Genomic DNA, 4,766 nt, shown 5'->3' on the forward strand with positions numbered 1-4,766 from the left:
ATTCTCAAAGTCAAAATCATTATGCCTCAAATAAAAAATTAAATTATGATGGAGAACTACCGAAAATCCTATTTTCGGTAATCATTTATAAATCTCAAAGTCATCAAAATAAAACTGATAATAATTAAAATCCGGAGTCATAAAGAATATCAAAACTCAAATACCAACTTTATAACACGAGCTCAAATCCATAAATCATGACCAACACTTGATCAATGCTTCAACCTCAAGAAATTCAAGACCATAACATAAACCGAAATTTTAATATAAGCTCGGTAAATAAAGTAATAAATTATAAAATCTTGCATGCTTATTTATTAAAATCAAAGTGTCCACTCACAGTATTAGGCTTAAGCTTTCCATTGCTAGGAACACTCCTCTAGTGCCACCTCCAAATATCCAAGTCCTTGAGTTGATCCCACGCCTGACCATAAGCTATAGGACAAATCGGTCAGACCGAACTTTAAAATAACCAAATGTCTCATCTTCTTTCCTAGTTTGACTAGGGTTTCCTGGGTTGACCAGGATTGACCAACTAATGCTCAACGTGTCACACCCCGGTTCTTAAGTTATTTTACGGTTATTTATTTTGGTATTATTTTGGTCTTTTACTGTGTTGAGTAACAGTTTACTACTTAAGGACCCTAAAGTTGATTTTCTATTTCATTTGGAATTTGGGGAAACTTTCTTCATGAAAGTCGTAGAGGAAGTTATTACGAGTTCGTAGACATGCTATGTGTTAAAATCGGAGTTATCATGAAAAAGTTATAAATTAAGAGAGTAAATTATTTGAGTTGGAAAAAGGGGGTAAAAATTTAGTGGGTATTTTTCTTGGGTTTAAGTGTTGGACCGGGTGTGGAGCAGCCCAACACCCCTCACTCCCTCGCTCACTCTCACTCTCTCTCTCTTCCTCCCTTCTCTCCCGAGCTCATCCCGAGCCCTAACCCGCCTAAAGTTTCCAACACCAGCTGCCGCTGTCTGGCCAGCCACCGGCCGCCGCTCCACTCCAGTTCGGACCCCCGCCACCTCCTCTCTCTCCCCGGCCTAGTGTCCAAGCCAGTAGCTCCGCCGGAGAGAAGAAAACCTACCGGAGACGCCGGATAGCTCTTCGCCGGAGTTCCCACCTCCGGCCACCATACGTCGGGATTTTTGGCTCATCTTGTAGCCCTCATCAAGGTGAGTAATCCCTCAAAAGGAATTGGTCTAATTCGATCTTGTTTGGGTGAAATGTATAATTGAAGTTCTAGGGATTTATGGATGTTTTAGTTCGATTACCCTAGTTAGCCTTAGAATTGGACTAAGTGCTAGTTATGAAAGTTGTTGTGCATGATGAGAGGATTATTCTGTTAAAATTTGAGAAGCATTGGAGGTTGTCGGAATATGGCTGCCGGCCGGTGCCGCCGGCGGAGCAGCCGGCGCTGCCGCCCCTTAGGGTCATTTTTTCATGTTTTGGGTTTGTTTTCATGAGAGGAGTTTAATGAAAAATTGTTTGGAATTTTTGGAGGAGATTTGATAAGGTTTGGGATTTATCAATGGTTAAGGATTTAGGCGGTTATTCGAATGGAAATCCGGCAGTTGGTTTAGCAGGTTTTAAAGTCTAAAAAGGTTAAATTATGGTTTTCGGTAAGTGCGGAGTAATGTGACCCTTATTAGGTAAAAAGTGGAGAAGTTGGGCAAGAGAAATGAAATTATAGGCTTCCTTTTTATTTTAGAAATTTTATTAAAGTTTTATCCTGGTCTGGAGGCTTAATAATTATTTATTGTTCAGGACGTGAGCAGTATCATTTGGAGGAAGTCTCGGGTCGTCGGCAGGCATAGCCAAGCACTGTGAGTGGACCCTTGATTTGAATGTTATGCATGCTCTAAAGTTTAATTAATTTCAAAGGCATATTGGAGATTTAATGTGTCGTGAGCATATTGGAGTTTTAATATTTTTCATTGGATTTAATGAGTTCCATTTATTTTTCGGGAACTCTCTTGCTCATTTTATTTGACATGTGGGACATGTCAAGTGATTTATATAATTTTTGGGGAAGTGACATTCTTGATATTTGTTATTTTACTTCACCATAAATGATTGATATATATTCTTTATTGCTAGCTAATCATTATTAGCGGCTACTCACCATAGGTGAGTAGGGCGCTTAGCGTGGAACGCTATTATAGCTTGGGAGGCAACCGATCGGTATTTATATTTATATGTTAGCTAGCCTTTATTAGCAACTACTCACCATAGGTGAGTAGGACGCTTAGCGTAGGACGCTATTATAGCCTGAGAGGCTCCAACCCTAGCCTAGGAGGCTCATCGTTATGATGAAACCTCTTCCCCATTTTTATTGATTTATCGGGAACCAATGGGATTAGTTCATTCTTTTTGCCTCTGAAGTATTTTCAGGAAAATTTCCATGAGTGGCATGCATAAATATTTTCTCAATAGAAAATATGGGAAAAGCATTAAATTGTTTTAAATGCTCTATCATTGAGTCCGTATTTTATTATTTATTTTTGTCCACTCACTCTAACATTTTAAATGCTTCTCCCTTGGGCTTTTCGTTTTAAATGTCCAGTCTGCAAAGTTCTGTTCGGTGAGGGTAGGAGGCGAGTCATATTTCCCACCTCATCCAGTTTTCTCTCATAGGTTACTAGTTTAACCTACCTATGTATTTTCTTCTTTCCTAGTAGTTGCTCTGATAACCATGAGATGTTTTAAGTGATATTGTCGTTGTTGTTGTGTGTTAAGAGCTTGCAACTCCACCTAGGAGTGTTGAAAAAAAAGGTTTATTTGGTATGTTATATGAGAGATTAAATTCATGAAAATATTTTGAATTATTATTTCAGTTGAGGTGGTGGATGATTATTTGAGGGAGCAGATGGCTCCAAAAGATGTGGATTAAATTGTTTTAGAAGTGTTTGGGTTTTGGTGTTATTCTTTCAGGTAGGGTTACTCATTTTCAAGGGAGGTTATGTCATAATTTTGGTAGAATTTCCCTTGAGGTGGGTCCCACAGGGTTTATCCCGGATTTCAAGAGGAAATCCGGGGTAGGTCCTGACACAACGTTTTCCAATTCAACCTTTGACTTAACAATTCGATCCAATTTCCACTATACGTTCTATTAACCAATAGACACTTAGGCTCGCTTAATAATTCGTTTTGGTGGATTTTGATTTTTATTAAACAAACTAATGTAATTTCGTTAACTCAAAACATATGAACCACTTTAATCTGGAAAACCACCAAATTACTAAGGGCACCCAAAAAGGGTTTCCATAAATGGGAAATTTCTATAAAAGGAAAGTTTCCTAAAATGGAAACTTTCCTAACTTAGCAAGTCTTCCGATTACAACCCGAATTTTCCCTTTTTGGAACTACAATACGAATTAGAAAGAACGGCCTCGAAAACTACCTCACAGGCTCTTGCCGAAAAAACTGCCTTCACCGGAATCCCTCACCGGATTCCGGCAATATTCTGCTGGAAAATGACCATAGCCTCCCCATAACTCCGATTCACCTAGTTCTCGACAACCAACCAAATAGCTAAATCAAACACCAACCAAACACAACATAACAACAACAACACCGTAGCTTCACAATGTTAGAGATTGAGCCTTACCATCTGCTCACCCAACACACGCATCCAAGAGCTCCTCCTTGCCAACACTCAACTTGCAGGACTTCCAAACATCCCCAGCTGCTGCCTTAGTCGCCACCTCCACCGAGACAGCACCACATCACCTCAGGTTCTCTCTAGCCAAACACACCAAGCCTCTGCCTTGGTCCAGTTCGACGACCGCAGCTCCACAAGTCACTCCAAGGTCCCACCGGACTCCTCACTAGGCTTCAAGGACTCACCAAAACCTGAAACACTCATCGGAACTACCGAACGCAGGTCGCTGGAGCTGGAGCTGGGAGCTCACAACCCAGAAAAGAGAAGGAAAGGGATTTTTCAAATTAGGGTCCGATTTTATGAAACAAAGGCACAGAGATGAAGAGAAGAGAGAGGTGAACCGAGACATACCATTGGCGCCCGATGAACTCGCCGAAAAACGCTGGAAACCGGTGAACACAGTCGAGCTCCCTTCAATCGATTACCACCGAATCGAGTTGCAAATGATGATCTATGAACTGGGTCTTGTAGAGAAGAAGGAGAGGAAAAGATCAGTGGTGGTCTCATCACCAGGGGTGGCCGGACGGCTTCACTCCAACGTGCATCGTCGGAGACCTCGAGAGAGAGAGGAGATGGACTGCAGCTCGGTCAACGCCCGAATTAGGCTTTGACAAATTCAATCCTCTCTTATCCTTTTATACCCGAAACAATGGTTGAGATCAAAACCCTAAAGATCCGACGGCCAAGGTTAATCCACAATTTTCTAATTCCAGAACATAAATTTTCTTTTTTGCCAACCTTCAATAAATAGTAGAAAAATACTTCAAAGCTCTGAAAATAAACCGAAAACACCGGAGAACCTGTGTTGACACGAACTACGACACCGAGACCTTAAAAGAAGAATTTGACATTTTCAAAAAAACTCGCAAATAAACTCGAGTGTTAACTTACTAAGTTACCGAACACGGTTAAATTCCTCAATAACTCGTAGAATACCCAGTAAATAGGTAAAATTGGGTACGGGGCATTACAATATATCAGTCAGAAGAAGTTTGTAAAGGAATTGTTGGAAAGGTTCGGTTTGGAACGGTGCAATGGAGTGAGCAATCCAATTGTTCCTGGAACTAAATTGTCAAAAGATGGAGGGGGGGGGNGGGGGGG

This window comes from Fragaria vesca, linkage group LG4 (genome assembly GCF_000184155.1).
Source record: "Fragaria vesca subsp. vesca linkage group LG4, FraVesHawaii_1.0, whole genome shotgun sequence".
Classification (NCBI taxonomy): Eukaryota; Viridiplantae; Streptophyta; class Magnoliopsida; order Rosales; family Rosaceae; genus Fragaria; species Fragaria vesca.